This window comes from Oncorhynchus gorbuscha, linkage group LG12 (assembly GCF_021184085.1).
Source record: "Oncorhynchus gorbuscha isolate QuinsamMale2020 ecotype Even-year linkage group LG12, OgorEven_v1.0, whole genome shotgun sequence".
Taxonomy (NCBI): Eukaryota; Metazoa; Chordata; class Actinopteri; order Salmoniformes; family Salmonidae; genus Oncorhynchus; species Oncorhynchus gorbuscha.
This window is the reverse complement of record NC_060184.1, coordinates 1,501,717-1,520,437: the sequence shown is the minus strand read 5'-3', so window position 1 is coordinate 1,520,437 and position 18,721 is coordinate 1,501,717.

Below are 18,721 nucleotides of genomic sequence, written 5' to 3'. Positions count from 1 at the left end.
AAGACCGGGAGGCCAGTGCGAGACAGCGGTCAGTATGATGATCTCAACCACCCGCACTCACCTGGAGCTTGAATTGAATTGAATTGGTAAACAGGCCGGTAGAGCGAGAGAGAGAGCGAGAGAAAGTGAAATAAAGAGTGAGAGAGAGCCTGTTGGTAACAGCCGGTAGAGAGAGAGAGGATAGAGAGATAGGATGGTCTGCCAGTAGAGAGAGAGGTCTGCCGGAGAGAGAGGAAGGTAGAGAGAAAGGGGGGTTTGCAGGTAAGGGGCTGGTAGAGAGAGAGAGAGGAAGGTCTGCTGGTAACTGTCCAGTAGAGAGACAGGAGGGTCTGCTGGTAGAGAGAGAGGAGGGATTTGTCACAACACTGTATATATATATTTATATATATATGTCTTTATGCTTTTGGAACTGATGTGAGTGGAATGTTTACTGTTACATTTTATTGTTTATTTCACTTTTGTATATTATCGACCTCACTTGCTTTGGCAATGTTAACACATGTTTCCCAATAAAGCCCCTTGAATTGAATTGAGAGAGGAGTGTAAGAGAGGAAAAGATACATGTGGAATAACAGAAGGCTGTGCTTCCGGTCAGGCCCTGCAGCTCTCTGTCTGTCTGTCTCAGTGCTGAACTACTCTAGCAGTCTGTCAGATATAACACACGCACTGAGGGAGAGAGTAGGAGAGAGGGAGGTTGAGAGAACATTAAGCGAGTCTAAGCGCAAGGGCAGAACGATGCTTTTAGTGTTTTAAAGCCTGGAGCTCTGTTTATTTAACCCGAATTATCGAAATTACTCCAGGAGATGCTAAATCCACCCGCCCACTCCACTCAAAACCGACAACTTCAACATGCGCGCAGACACGTTAACCAATGTTAAACTTAAACAGCGGTTGTGTTTTAACTATATTGGTGTGATATTTAAATTATGACTTGTTACATTATAAGGACCAGTCACCACAGACCCCGCTACAGACCGACCGACAGGCAGACCGACAGACCGACCGACCGACCGACCGACAGACAGACAGACAGACAGACAGACAGACAGACAGACAGGCAGGCAGGCAGGCAGGCAGGCAGGCAGCCAGGCCCTTAAGACGCCGTTATTTACTCTTAATCTTTAATTAATAAACTATTTCTCCATCTGTTCCTATACAGGTCTCAGGCCTACCACTAAATAACCACCATAACACTCTCTCATCTCAATAATATTATACTGCATTTCTTCTAAATAATATCATAATTCAAATGAGAAATTATAACCACAAAACAAAATCATGAAACACACACATTATGGAAGGTTTAGCCTAATATATGCTTTTAATAAAAAATTAAATTCTCAAGGCCCACAAGCCTGTGAGTAAATTAAGTAATTCGATTGTTTTGCCTCGAGGCTTGATGAAGGCCAGTTGTCGCACGTGAGGATTAATCTTTTCCACCAGGCAGAGCGCGCTGTCTGTGCGCGAGGCACCAGTTGCGCGGTAGACGGTGCTAATAGGGTTTAGCTCGTGTAGCAGCCTCGCGGACAGCGCAGGAAGCGCCAGATGCGCAGTGAGTTCGAGCCGGGACCGGATCCATCTGCTCGGAGAGACTAGAGCCCCAACCCTTAGAATCTCAGCGCAGGAGCGAAATTAACACTCAGACACACAGGGCCAAATCAGAATATTTACTGTCAAATAGGCTACTATAAATCTATACTATTATACAATAATAACTATCACAGTACAATATATATAGTGTAATATAGTTAACCGTGCCTATCAACATCCAATTGAGGGTGAAATCCACCTACTCTTCATGATAAATATACTAGCCTATACTCTATATCATAAATATACTAGCCTATACTCTATATCATAAATATACTAGCCTATACTCTATATCATAAATATACTAGCCTATACTCTATATCATAAATATACTAGCCTATACTCTATATCATAAATATACTAGCCTATACTCTATATCATAAATATACTAGCCTATACACTATATCATAAATATACTAGCCTATACAGTATGTCAGAAATGTACTAGCCTAAACAATATATCATAAATATACTAACCTATACACTATATCATACATTTACTAGCCTATACTCTACATCGTAAATATACTAACCTATACACTATATGTTAAATATACTAGCCTATCAGACATATACTAACCTATACACTTTTAGAGTAAAAGGTAGACCTACTTGAAAGAAAATCTCACCAATTTGATTGGAGAGTGATGAAGACCCTGTTAAAGCATTTTAATGTTGTCTCTTAGACGAGACACTACTACCATCTTGTCTTCAGCGTCTTGAGGTTGTTTTCTGTGCTTCCATTGGGACTAGAATCTAATCGAAATATTCACGTGAAAGAAGCATCTACAGACCACTATTGTGAAAAACTATGTGAAAACCTATAGGCATTGTTGGAGATTTGGGATCATTTTTATTGTACTTCCACAACACATCCAGCATAGGTATAATTCTATAAAAATATTGCAACGTTTATAAATCAAGTTTAACCGTAATTGTGCAGGCTTTGGAGCTGGTTTAGCTTATATTGTTTAGTCAATATGTCAATGTGCTTGTATCGGTCCCAATTCAAATGAACCTGAAATATATATATATATTTTTAAGAAATGCCAGATGGTTTCCTCTTGACGTCCTTTCTCCTCTCTTGCTCCCTGTTTAACTCTACGTTCTTTCTCAATGGGATTATAGGCCGACTGAAGTTTGTTTCCAGCAGTGCATTTCAGATAATAGCAGAAGTTCAAATGCTTCACGTGAGCAGGTTATATATCAATGCAATGCTGAATTTGTTTATTGTTATTCATTTCACTTATTTGACAGAGACAGTACAAATCAATCCACATTTTATCACATCAATGTCAATATGTATCAATTTAAAGCTAATTCTCACCAGTCGAGCAAGTTCAAATTAGCCTAAATCAACAATATGTTAACAATTTGATCAATCAACAATATCGACATCAATAGCATAAAAATACTACTACTAAAACAGACAACATCACGATCCAAGAAAAAAAATACACATTTAAGAAAATATTTAAAATTAATAATTTCTATAATAGCTATTTTAAGGGATGCAGGCCTATAGGTTGGATTTTAATGTGTTGTATTGAACGATGTGCTGAGGTCTGTTTTGTTCTGTGTATTGTGTTATGTTGAGAACTGTTGTGTCGAGAACTGTGGTGTGTGGCAAAGTTGTTGTAAACAGTCGGACACCGAACTCATAAGGCCGTGAGCGTCTGTGACCTTTCCACCGCTAGCCACTATAAAAGTCTCGGTCAGAGTCTCAATTATTACTTTAAGGCGACATAACAACCGCCATGACAACAGCCTGGTACTGACCTACATAGTACAGTAATGGATGTTAGCCAGGTTGCTAAAATGGAAGAGGAGGAGGGAGGGGGGATCAGAATCAATGCCTGGTTTATTTACAGATTTAAACAACATCTATTTCACAGAGCAGTAGGTGTGGAACAGGAAACAGTGGTCAGTATTTAAATGAAGCCTGTAGCCAAGAGGCCAGAGCCCATTCAAACAAACAGACGTTATGGTCTTCTAATATGGCTGTAGTATTAACAACATTAGCAATGCACAATTTACACACACTAACAGCCCAAACATAAACACACAGGCCTACAGATTGCAATGTCTCGTTAATAGTGTAGTTTCTGACTTTTATTTGTAATTAGGATGTTTTATTGTTTTAATTAATAACTATAATTGAGCTGTAGATTTAGTTAAAACTCTTGGTTCATGCCTCTCGAAACTCCATCCCAGCCTACCCTCACCCATCACCCATCACCCTTACCCCTCCCCCTTACCGCCAACCCATGGGCTACCTCTCACCCCTCACCTGTACCCCTCAGTCATAGTCTCATACTGTGTTTCTGAAGACACTCCAGAATGAAGGTAGATTGGGTTACATCTAACAATATATTCATTTGAAACCTCCTAGTTAAAAAGGCGTAAACTTAATATTTTGTTGTGTAACCTTTATTTGAATAGGCAAGCCAGTTTTAAGCACAAATTCTTAATTACAATGACGGGCCTACCCTGTCAGTTAAATATGCTTTAAAAATCACCTGTTCAGGCAGGACAGAAAGGTAAATAGTCCAGAGGTCCACTAAAATCCCTTAACATATAGATTAACCATATAGATTAACCCTACAGACTAACCCTATACTGTTAAACATATAGATTAACCCTACAGACTAACCCTATACTGTTAAACATATAGATTAACCCTACAAACTAACCCTATACTGTTAAACATATAGATGAACCCTACAGACTAACCCTATACTGTTAAACATATAGATTAACCCTACAGACTAACCCTATACTGTTAAACATATAGATTAACCCTACAGACTAACCCTGCAATGTTTAACACTATATGGTTAATCTATATGTTTAACATATATACTACCTGTAATGCATCTGTGTGTAGCTGGTGTGATGAGTCAGGTGCAGGACAGCAGATATGAGAAATGAAAGCTATTTCACTCAATAATATAACAATACACGTCGAATAAATACAAGGTCACAAATACGGACAGCAATACAATAAACAATTACTCACAAACAAACATGGGGGAACAGAGGGTAAATAATGAACAAGTAATTGTGGAATTGAAACCAGGTGTGTAAGACAAAGACAAAACAAATGGAAAATGAAAAGTGGATCAGCGATGGCTAGAAGGCTGGTGACATCAACTGCCGAACGCAGCCCGAACAAGGAGAGGGACCGACTTCGGTGGAAGTTGTGACACTACCCTACTGTCACGCCTTGGTCATTGTATCTTGTGTTTTTGTTATATGTTTGGGTAGGCCAGGGTGTGACATGGGTTTATATGTTGTATTTCGTATTGGGGTTTGTATTAATTGGGAGTGTGTATTAGTAGGGGTGTGTCTAGTTTGGCTTGGCTGCCTGAGGCGATTCCTAATTGGAGTCAGCTGATTCTAGTTGTCTCGGATTGGGAACCGTATTTAGGTAGCTTGAGTGCGCGTTGTATTTCGTGGGCGATTGTACCTGTCTTTGTGTTAGTCACCAGATAGGCTGTAATTAGTTTCACTCGTTTGTTGTTTTTGTATTTTCAGTTATTTCATGTACCGCTTTATCTTCATTAAAAGTCATGAGTAACCTACACGCTGCATTTCGGTCTGACTCTCTTCAAACAATAGAAGAAGTTCATTACAGAATCGCCCACCACCATTCTCAGACCGAGCAGCGTGTGAACTGGCAGGATCTAAAGGAGGACGTTATGGACGGCAGAAGCAGGGATTATACGACGTGGGAAGAAATCGACAGGTGGGCGGCCGACCCAGAGCGAGTGCAGGAGCCCGCCTGGGATTCCCTACAGCAATGCGAAGAGGGCTATACACGTATGGAATCGAGAAGGAAAGCATTGCTATACAGAGCGAAAACCGAAGGTAAAGGGGGAAAGTGCAGAGAGAGAGTGGCTGAGTCAGAGAATAGACCTGAGCTTACTCTCCCTGTTAATCGTGAAGAGCAGTTGCAATGGGAGAGACTGCATCATTTGGAGATTTGGACATGGGAGGAGGAATTAGACGGTCAAGGACCCTGGGAGCAGCCGGGAGAATATCGCCGTCCCAAGGAGGAAATGGAGGCAGCTAAATCGGAGGGGCGCATGTATGAGGAGGCAGCACGGCGCCGCGGTTGGAAACCGGAAAGTCAGCCCCAAAAAAATATTGGGGGGGGCTAAAAGGGAGAATAGTTATGCCAGGTAGGAAACCTGCGCATACTCCCTGTGCTCACCGTTGGGCTAGAGAGACCGGGCAGGCACCGTGTTATGCTATGGAGCGCACGGTGTTTCCAGTGCGGGTGCAGAGCCAGCTGCGACACATACCAGCCCTTCCTATTGGCCGGGCTAGAGTGGGCATCGAGCCAGGTAAGCTTGGGCAGGCTCGTGCTCAAGAGCTCCAGTGCGCCTGCACGGTCCGGTCTATCCAGAGCCACCTCGACACACCAGTCCTCCGGTAGCAGCTCCCCGCACCAGGCTTCCTGTGCGTGTCCTCGCGCCAGTGCCACCAGTTCCAGCACCACGCACCAGGCCTCCAGTGCGCCTCGCCTGTTCAGCACAGCCAGTGCTTTTCTCCCCTCCTGTGCTATCGGAGTCTCCAGCCTGTTTGGCGCAGCCGGAGCCTTTCTCCTCTCCTGTGCTGCCGGAGTCTCCTGTCTGTCCAGCGCCACCAGTGCTACCAGTCGGTCCAGCGCGTCCAGTGCGCCTCGCCTGTTCAGCGCAGCCAGAGCCTTTCTCCTCTCCTACGCTGTTGGAGTCTCCCGTCTGTTTAGCGCAGCCAGAGCCTTTCTCCTCTCCTGCACTGTTGGAGTCTCCCGCCTGTTCAGCGCAGCCGGAGCCTTTCTCCTCTCCTGCGCTGCCGGAGTCTCCTGTCTGCCCAGCGCCGCCAGTGCTCCCAGTCGGCCCAGCGCGTCCAGTGCGCCTCGCCTGTTCAGCGCAGCCGGAGCTTTTCTCCTCTCCTGCGCTGTTGGAGTCTCCCGCCTGTTCAGCGCAGCCAGGGCCTTTCTCCTCTCCTGCGCTGCCGGAGTCTCCTGTCTGCCCAGCGCCGCCAGTCGGCCCAGCGTCACCAGTCTGCCGGGATCCACCAGAAGTGCCGGTCTGCCGGGATCCGCCAGAAGTGCCAGTCTGCCAAGATCTTCTAGATCGGCCAGACAACCTTAATCATCCAGGTCCACCAGCCAGCCAGGATTTACCGGAGCCTACTACCTGCCTGAGCTTCCTCTCAGTACTGAGCTTCCTCTCAGTACTAGGCTCCCTCTCTGTACTGGGCTCCCTCTCAGTACCGAGCTTCCTCTCAGTACCGAGCTTCCTCTCAGTACTGAGCTTCCTCTCAGTACTGAGCTTCCTCTCAGTACTGGGCTCCCTCTCAGTACCGGGCTTCCCCTCAGTACCGGGCTTCCCCTCAGTACCGGGCTGCTTCTGTCCCGGGCTGCCCCTCTGTCCCGGGCTGCCCCTCTGTCCCGGGCTGCCCCTCTATCCTGAGTTGCCCCTCTGTCCCGAGCTGCCCCTCTGTCCCGAGCTGCCCCTCTGTCCCGAGCTGCCCCTCTGTCCCGAGCTGCCCCTCTGTCCCGAGCTGCCCCTCTATCCCGAGCTGCCCCTCGGTCCCGAGCTACCCCTCGGTCCCGAGCTGCCCCTCGGTCCCGAGCTGCCCCTCAGTTATGTGGGGATCAGGGTGAGGACTATTAGGCCATGGTCGGCGGAGAAGGTGGATTATGCTAGGACGCGAAGGGGAGGAACTAGGACATTTATGGAGTGGGGTCCACGTCCCGAGCCAGAACCGCCACCATGGACAGACGCCCACCCGGACCCTCCCTATGCTCTTGAGGTGCGTCCCGGAGTCCGCACCTTAGGGGGGGGGTTCTGTCACGCCTTGGTCATTGTATCTTGTGTTTTTGTTATATGTTTGGGTAGGCCAGGGTGTGACATGGGTTTATATGTTGTATTTAGTATTGGGGTTTGTATTAATTGGGAGTGTGTATTAGTAGGGGTGTGTCTAGTTTGGCTTGGCTGCCTGAGGCGATTCCTAATTGGAGTCAGCTGATTCTAGTTGTCTCGGATTGGGAACCGTATTTAGGTAGCTTGAGTGCGCGTTGTATTTCGTGGGCGATTGTACCTGTCTTTGTGTTAGTCACCAGATAGGCTGTAATTAGTTTCACTCGTTTGTTGTTTTTGTATTTTCAGTTATTTCATGTACCGCTTTATCTTCATTAAAAGTCATGAGTAACCTACACGCTGCATTTCGGTCTGTCTCTCTTCAAACAGCAGACGAAATTCATTACACCTACAGACTAACTCTGCATTGTTAAAAATATAGATTAACCATATAGTGTTAAACATATAGACTAACCATATACACTAACCCTGTACTATTAAACATATAGACTAACCCTATATACTAAACATATAGACAAACCCTGTAGTCCAACCCCATAGACTAACCCTATAGAGTCTATAGGGTTAGTCTATGGGGTTGGACTACAGGGTTTGTCTATATGTTTAACAGTATAGGGTTAGTCTATAGTATAGACTAACCCTATACTGTTAAACATATAGACTAACCCCATAGAGAACCTGTTCTCAACTAGCCTACCTGGTTAAATAAAGGTGAAAAAAAAAATAGACCAACACTATACTCCTATACCATAGTGCCCTCAAAACCTATCACTCAGCTAAGGACCCTGGCACTGAACGCCTCCCGCTGCAACTGGATCAAATCAAAATCAAATCAAATTTTATTTTTCACATTCGCCGAATACAACAGTTGTAAGACCTTACATTGAAATGCTTACTTAACCAACAATGCAGTTCAAGCAATGTATCTAAGAAAATTGTTTGCGATGTTGTTGGAAATAACTCCTGTGGTTAGGGTTAATCCCATCTCTTTTTAAAGGTGATGGTTGCTTCCACAGCAAATCAAAGTTGTCACAAATATAGACATTCCTGTCATTGCAAAAAAAATCATGCACTTGTTCATGGCAGAGTCGGCTAAAACGTTCTGAACCTCTTCGGTAGCATGGGAGGGGGCCAGAGATAATTATTCTCTTCCCTGTGCTAGTAAGGGTGTTAGATGTTTTTTCTGTAGTCCTCCCTAAGTTCCTCAGATCGTCTAAAACTAAAGGTTGTTAAAAAAATACGTGAGTGAAGATGGTGTCAATATTGGAGTATCGCCATTGCGAGTGTCTTGTCTCCTGTAGGTCGCGGAGTTGTGCTGAACATCTGTCCGTTGGTTGGGACAGATCAATGCCGCCCAACTCACTGGCAAGTTTGCTATAGGAGGCATTTAAAATCTATTGCTCCTACCTGACACGCAGGCGTCCCATCTAGACATCTGGAAATGCAAATGCACTATGCTAAATGCTAATAGCACTCGTTAAAACTCAAACGTTCATTAAAATACACATGCAGGGTATTGAATTAAAGCTACACTCGTTGTGAATCCAGGCAACGAGTCAGATTTTTAAAATGCTTTTCGGCGAAAGCATGAGAAGCTATTATCTGATAGCATGTAACACCCCAAAAGACCGGCAGGGGACGTAAACAAAATAATTAGCATAGTCGGTGCTACACAAAACACACAAATAAAATATAAAACATTCATTACCTTTGACCATCTTCTTTTTTGGCACTCCTAGATGTCCCATAAACACTATTGGGTCTTTTTTTCCGATTAAATCGGTCCATATATAGCCTAGATATCGATCTATGAAGACTGTGTGATCAACGGAAAAAAATAGCATTTTATAACGTAACGTCATTTTTTAAAATAAAAAAAGTCGATGATAAACTTTCACAAAACACTTCGAAATACTTTTATAATGCAACTTTAGGTATTAGTAAACGTTAATAAGCGATCAAATTGATCACGAGGCGATGTATATTCTATAGCTGTACGTCTGTAAATAATGTCCGGGTAAATCTCAACCAAAATATCAGGTCGGAGATCGGAAGAACTGCGCTGCCTTGTTTCTGTTTGACCAAGAAACAAATAGTAAGCAAATGACAAGACTGTTGACATCGTGTGGAAGCTGTAGGTATTGCAACCCTGGCCCCATTTAATGTGGTTCACGTTTAACAATTGGTTGAAGTGGCGCATGGATATATTTTCCCATTTTCAGTGATCAGATTTTCCTGCACTTTTCGACGAAACGCACGTTCTGTTATAGTCACAGCCGTGATTTAACCAGTTTTATAAACGTCTGAGTGTTTTCTATCCACACATACTAATCATATACATATACTGTATTCCTGGCATGAGTAGCCGGGAGCTGAAATGTTGCGCGATTTTTAATAGAATGTTCGAAAAAGTAAGGGGGTAGGAGTAACAGGTTAAAACTGAGATTTGGTTTTCCTGGGTTACAGCAAGGTTGGTGTACTTAGAAAGCAGGATTTCCTTTTCTCTCAGCCGAGCTAACAGCCGGGGGATCTCTTCCTAAGATGCTGGATGGTGGTGTATTTAGGGCCGACAAATCCCTGTCCATTTTCCAGTTGCACCTTATCTTCATCTTGTGATTGTGTGGAAAACATCTCACTCCAGACATTTGTGCCCAGCTGTGAACAAAAACACTGCTAAACTAGCACTGCTAGTGTTCGCCTGCTCTGCTTTCATGATGGCTAGTATTTAACTGAGAATTAACAGGAATCCGGAACACAATTTTGTAGTCCCAGCCATAAATGCTGACCTCGTGGCGGAATCCATAGCAATACAAACTTTAGCTATGATTAAAAATGTTTTAATTTAAACTATTTCATAAAAACAACAAACCGAGTGAAGACAGTAAACTGGTATGTTGCGCGCTTTGATGACATCTGTTGCGTTATGACTTCTAGAGGACTTGTAGCGTCAAAATAAGTGACGAAACTATATTGCTACTTCTGGGAAATAAATTGGCTAACCCTATAGACTCACCCTATAGACTAACCCTATACTGTTAACCATATATACTAACCCTATACTGTTAACCATATAGACTAACCCTATACTGTTAACCATATATACTAACCCTATAGACTCACCCTATATACTAACCCTATACTGTACGTAGATTAACCCTATACGGTTAACCCTATAGACTAACCCTATACTGTTAACCATATATACTAACCCTATAGACTAACCCTATACTGTTAACCATATATACTAACCCTATACTGTTAACCATATAGACTAACCCTATACTGTTAACCATATATACTAACCCTATACTGTTAACCATATATAAATACCCTATATACTAACCCTATACTGTTAACCATATAGATTAACCCTATACTGTTAACCATATATACTAACCCTATAGACTCACCCTATAGACTAACCCTATACTGTTAACCATATAGACTAACCCTATACTGTTAACCATATATACTAACTCTATACTGTTAACCATATAGACTAACCCTATACTGTTAACCATATAGACTAACCCTATACTGTTAACCATATATACTAACCCTATACTGTACGTAGATTAACCCTATACGGTTAACCCTATAGACTAACCATATACTGTTAACCATATATACTAACCCTATACTGTTAACCATATATACTAACCCTATACTGTACGTAGATTAACCCTATACGGTTAACCCTATAGACTAACCCTATACTGTTAACCATATATACTAACCCTATAGACTCACCCTATATACTAACCCTATACTGTTAACCATATATACTAACCCTATAGACTCACCCTATAGACTAACCCTATACTGTTAACCATATAGACTAACTCTATACTGTTAACCATATAGACTAACCCTATACTGTTAACCATATAGACTAACCCTATACTGTTAACCATATAGACTAACCCTATAGACTCACCCTATATACTAACCCTATACTGTTAACCATATATACTAACCCTATACTGTTAACCATATATACTAACCCTATAGACTCACCCTGTACATTTTTTAAGGGTGGATCAGCTTAATATTGCGGAAAGATTGTTGCTTCCATCAATGTAATTGTCTGCATAATTTCCAATACCCCTTATATTTTTTGGGGTAAATATATCCATATACATACATATACACATACCTATATAGATATACATACTTTTTAAGAATATACCTTTACTATTCCCTGCAAACCCTACCACCCTTCCCCCAATTGGAGTAAACTAATAAACACTTAGGCTTCTATTTTCAGTTTATACATATTATACACATTTTACAGACACAATCTATTTTACAATAGTTCTATTTGTTTGCTTTTATTTCGTCCTCTATTTCTGATGTCCATCCAGTTTCTATTTGTAACTGTGCTATTTCACAACATTTCTCAACCTATATACATATACAACCTATATACATTTTACAGATCCCATATGTTTTACATTGGTTATCAGGATATTAGTCCCTCCATTCAACCCCTACCAACTATCCCTCAACATCCTCCATTTTGAATTTCTATTTGCCATATATTTCTCTATTGTGCTGTGATGCTTCACAAAAGTACTGAACCTTTCTATTCTCATAGCTTCTACAGATTGTAAATGAAAAATAAACATTTTTGCTAAAATAATAATTATTTTATGGATTGAATGACTATGGCTTTTCAAATCATCCAGTATTGCTATCTGCAGCATTAGTTCTAGGCAAATGTTGCAATTCTTCAGCCATTCCTGGACTAATGACCAAAAACAAGCTACAATACCAAAATAAATGATCTAATGACTCTGCCTCCTCACAGCAAAATCTTCAGAACTGAGAAGATTGTATCCCCCCATATATATAACATTCTATTGGTTGCAATAATTTTGTATAGTAATATATATGGAAGAATTAGACATTTTGAATCCTGTGTTGTTTTGTGTATCAATTCATAAACCATGTGCCATGGAATGGGTATATCGAAAATCTCTTCCCAACTGTTTTGCAATTTATATGGTACAGCTGTCAGTTTTTTGGTCCTTAATTAAATGAAATTGGTATATGTTTTTATATATCACACTATTCTTTAACCATTTCTGTTCTTTAATGCAGTGCCGACATACAAGTTCCTTACTTTTTTCCCCTTTTACTTGCCTCTTAAAGTTTTGTGGTAATGCTGCAATTAATGGTTGTCATTTTGGGTAGAGCAGACATTTCCATATGTCTGTGTTAGCTGCATGTGTGACATAACTCCACCAGTCCTAATTGTGATATCATTCACTAAAATTATACTTTTAAAATTTGTATTTATTTATTTGAAAAATATGTTTTTTTTAATTAGTATATTTGAGTTTAACCACAATATTTGTTGCATGATTTGTTCTGTCTTTTCAGGTGGATTAAACTGAAATTGTAACCAACTTTATAAGGCTGGTTTAAAAAATAATTATATTTTGGAGATTATTTCCTTTTCAAACAACCAAAAGTGAGCAGGTGTAATCTGAATAAAGTGAAAAAGGCCCTTCTTGAACATACATTAGGATGAGACATTCATACCAATCTACTAGAGAACCAGTTTGGATTTAAGTATAACTTTTGTATGACTGATGCCTTTAGTGAGAGGTCTAATGCTTTAATATTTTAATTTCTGCCCTCCAAATTCAAATTCGTTTAAAAAATTTTTTTTAACTTTATTTAACCAGGCAAGTCAGTTAAGAACACATTCTTATTTTCAATGACAGCCTGGGAACAGTGGGTTAACTGCCTGTTCAGGGGCAGAACGACAGATTTGTACCTTGTCAGCTCGGGGGTTTGAACTCGCAACCTTCCGGTTACTAGTCCAATGCTCTAACCACTAGGCTACCCTGACGTTATATGAATAGGCCCTTTTAATTTTGTCTGACTTTCCGTTCCAAATAAAATTGAATATTTTTTGATCATATAATTTAAAAAGCAGGTCACTAGGTGTAGGCAAAACCATAAGCAATAGGTAAACTGTGATATGACTAAATAGTTAATCAGGGTGATTTTTCCACAAATAGACTGGTATTTTCCTTTCCATGATAGCAGGATTTGATCAATTTTTTATAAAAATGTATTGGAGTGAGATCATTTATTCATTTTGGGATTTGTAAACCGATTATATCCACATCTCATTCAGACCATTTCATTGGTAAACTACGTGGTATTGTAAAATTTGCATTTTTTGTGATCCAATATGTAATATAGTTAACATAGACAACACTTTAATCTCTATGTTTTTAATCCATAGAGAATAGCAAAAGTATCTAGATCCTCTATGAGGCTGAGGAGAGACTCTAATTCTAAAAGTATCTAGATCCTCTATGAGGCCGTGGAGAGACTCTAATTCTAAAAGTATCTAGATCCTCTATGAGGCCGTGGAGAGACTCTAATTCTAAAAGTATCTAGATCCTCTATGAGGCTGAGGAGAGACTCTAATTGTGGTTTTAAAAGAAAACATGAATCATCAGCGTACAATGACACCTTAGTTTTTAGGCCACGGATTTCTAATCCCATACTATTGTTGTTTGATCTAATTTTAACAGCTAACATTTCGATGGCAATAATAAATAGATATGCTGATAGTGGATAACCTTGTTTTATACATCTAGATAGTTTAAAAAAATCTGAGATATAGCCATTATTTACTATTTTACACCGAGGGTTACTATACATAAATTTAACCCATTTAAATAGAGATTTACCTCAATTGAAATATTCTCGGCATTTATATATAAACTACAGTCATACTTTATCAAAAGCCTTTTCAAAATCAGCTATGAATACCAGGCTTGGTTTTCAGATTCTTCATAGTGCTCTATTGTTTCCAGTACATGTCTTATATTATCTCCAATGTATCGTCCATGTAAAAAACCTGTCTGATTAGGATGACGAACATCTGGCAATACTTTTGTATATTCTATGCGCCAAGCATTTTGCTAGGATTTTTGCATAATATACAATTGTTTTAAATTATAGACTAACACTATAGACTCACACTATACTGTTAACCCAACAGACAAGCACTATATACCAACCCTTTAGACTCATACTATACTGTTAACCATATATACTAATCCTATTGACTCACCCTATGCTGTTAATAATATAGACTAACACTATACTGTTAACCCTATAGACTAACCCTATAGGCTAACACTATACTGTTAAACATATAGACTAACCCTATAGACTAACACTATACTGTTAACCCTATAGACTAACCCTATACAGTTAAACATAGAGACAAACTACAGACAAACTGTAAACTGTTAAACATATAGAATAACCATATAGACTAACGCTATACTATTAAACATATAGACCAACCTTGTAGACTAACCCTACAGACTAACACTATACTGTTAACCAAAAAGACTAACCCTATTGTCACAATTGTTATAATGAGTGGACGAAAGTGCAGCGTGATCTGGGTTCCACATCTTTTTATTAGTAAGTGAAACTCACAGCAAAACAAAACAATAAATCACAAACGAAAAGTGAAGCTTACAATAGTGCAAACAGGCGATCATACATAGTCAAGATCCAACAAAACACAAAGGGGGAATGGCTACCTAAATATGATCCCCAATCAGAGACAACGATAAACAGCTGCCTCTGATTGGGAACCAAACCAGGCCAACATAGAAATATAAATCACCTAGATGACGCACACTAGTCACACCCCGACCTAATCAACATAGAGAATATAAAGCTCTCTATGGTCAGGGCGTGACATTCACCCGCCCCCCCCCCCAAAGGTGCGGACTCCGACCGCAAAACCTGACTCAATAGGGGAGGGTCCGGGTGGGTATCGACCATTGGGGGTGGCTCCGGAGCGGGGCGATGTACCCACTCTGCTCGCGGATACGTCATCTCCAATGGTGGCTCTGGTGCGGGGATCGTCGATAGATGCTCCGGACCGTGGATCGTCACCAGAGGAACCGGACCATGGGTCATCACCAGGGGCTCCGGACCGTGGATCGTCACCAGAGGAACCGAACCGTAGATCGTAGCTGGAGGAACCGGACCGTGGGTCATCGCCGGGGACTCTGGACCGTAGATCGTCACCGGAGGCTCCGGACTGGGAACCCTGACAGGATTCTCTGGACCGAGAACCCTCACTGGAGGCTCTGGACTGGGAACCCCTGCTGGAGGCTCTGGACCGCAGACCATCGCTGGAGGCTCTGGACCACGGACCTTCGGTGGAGGCTCTGGACCACGGACCATCTCAGGAGGTTCTGGACCGCGGACCGTCTCAGGAGGTTCCGGATTGTGGACCGTCTCAGGAGGTTCCGGATTGTGGACCGTCTCAGGAGGTTCCGGACCGTGGACCGTCGCTGGAAGCTCTGGACTGTGAAACGTCGCCAGAAGCTCTGGACTGGGAACTATCGCCGGAAGCTCTGGACTGGGAACTGTCGCCGGAAGCTCTGGACTGGGAACTGTCGCCGGAAGCTCTGGACTGGGAACTATCGCCGGAAGCTCTGGACTGGGAACTGTCCAGAGCTTGGTGCGTGGGGAAGCTTGGTGCGTGGGGCTGCGTGGGGCTGCCACTGGTGGTACCGGGCTGGTGACACGCACGACAGGACGAGCGCGAGGAGCAGGCACAGGAGGAGGAGGTACAGGACGCACTGGGCTGTGATGGCACACTGGGGATACAGCGCGTAGAGCCGGCGCAGGATATCCTGGACCGAGAAGGCGCACTGGAGACCAGGCGCGCTGAAACCAGGCGCGCTGAGCCCAGGCGCGCTGAGCTCAGGCGCGCTGAACCCAGGCGCGCTGAGCCCAGGCGCGCTGAACCCAGGCGCGCTGAGCCCAGGCGCGCTGAGCCCATCTTGGACAGATACCCACTTTAGCATGACGAGTGCGAGGAGCTGGCACAGGAGGAGCTGGCACAGAACGCACCTGGCTGTGAATGCGCACTGGAGACACAGTGTGTATCACTGCAAAACATGGTGCCTGACCGGTCACATGCTCCCCACGGTGAGTACGGGGAGTTGGCTCTGGCTCACTCCCCTCAATTTTTGCTGCCCACTCCTCGCTCTGACTCACCCCTCATCGTCGCCAACCACTCCGTGTGCCACCCCAAAAAATGTTTTGGGGGGATGTCTTTTGAGAACCCTGGCGTCTTCGCTGTTGTTCCCTCGCTGCCTCTGCCTGCTTCCATGGCAGGCTTCTATCTAAGGCCATAATTTCTTCCCACGTCCAGGATGTCCTCCACTCCCGGCTTTCCTCCTGGGCACGTTGCTTGGTCCGTTGTTGGTGGGATCTTCTGTCACCATAGTTATAATGAGTGGACCAACGTGCAGCCTGATCTGGGTTCCACATCTTTTTATTACTAAGTGAAACTCACAGCAAAACATCTCAAACAAAACGTGAAGCTGACAATAGTGCTGTTAACCATAAACTGTTAACCATATAGACAAACCCTACACTGTTAAAATGTAAACTAACCCTATAGTCATCTACCATATAGACTAAACCTATAGGCATCTACCTTATAGACTAACCCTATAGTCATCTACCCTATAGACTAACCCTATACTGTTAAACATATAGACTAACCCTATAGTCATCTACCATATAGACTATCCCTATACTGTTAAACATATAGACTAACCCTATATGGTTAACAATATAGACTAACCCTATACTTTTAAACATATAGACTAACCCTATAGACTAACCATAAACTGTTAGCCTTACATACTAACCCTAAACGGTTAACAATATAGACTAACAATATACTCCTATGACATATATACTAACCCTTTACATTTAAACATAGAAACTAACACTATATTGTTAAATATATAGACAAACTCTATACAATGAAACAAGTAGACTAACCATACAGACTAACCCTATGCTGTTAAATACATAAACTAACCCTATACTGTTAAACATATAGATCATCCCTATACTCCTATGCCATATAGACTAATCCCTTAAATTTAAACATAGAAACTAACCCTACACTGTTAACCATATAGATTAACCCTACACTGTTAATCATATAGATTAACCCTATACTGTTAACCATATAGATTAACCCTATACTGTTAACCATATAGATGAACCCTATACTGTTAACCATATAGATGAACCCTATACTGTTAACCATATAGATGAACCCTATACTGTTAACCATATAGATTAACCCTATACTGTTAACCATATAGATTAACCCTATACTGTTAACCATATAGATTAACCCTATACTGTTAACCATATAGACAAACCCTACACTGTTAAAATGTAAACTAACCCTATAGTCATCTACCATATAGACTGAACCTATAGTCATCTACCTTAAAGACTAACCCTATAGTCATCTACCCTATAGACTAACCCTATACTGTTAAACATATAGATGAACCCTATAGTCATCTACCATATAGAATAACCCTATAGTCATTTACAATATAGTCTAACCCTATAGTATTCTACCACATAGACTATCCCTATAGTCATCTACCACATAGACTAACCCTATAGTATTCTACCACATAGACTATCCCTATAGTCATCTACCACATAGACTAACCCTATAGTATTCTACCACATAGACTATCCCTATAGTCATCTACCACATAGACTAACCCTATAGTATTCTACCACATAGACTATCCCTATAGTAATCTACCACATAGACTAACCCTATAGTATTCTACCACATAGACTATCCCTATAGTCATCTACCACATAGACTAACCCTATAGTATTCTACCACATAGACTATCCCTACAGTCATCTACCATATAGAATATCCCTATAGTCATCTACCCTATAGACTAACCCTATAGTCATCTACCATATAGACTAACCCTATAGTCATCTACCATATAGACTATCCCTATAGTCATCTACCATATAGACTAACCCTATAGTCATCTACCACATAGACTAACCCTATAATCATCTACCATATAGACTAACCCTATAGTCATCTACCCTACATACTAACCCTGTACTATTAAACTGATAAACTTACATGATAATGTTAAACATAAAGACTAACACTATAGAACAACTCTATACTATTAAACATATAGACTAACGTTATACTATTAAATATATAGACAATACCTATCAACCCGCCCTATGCTGTTAAACATATAGACTAACGTTATACTATTAAACATATAGACTAACGTTATACTATTAAACATATAGACTAACGTTATACTATTAAACATATAGAATACACCTATACACCCGCCCTATGCTGTTAAACATATAGACTA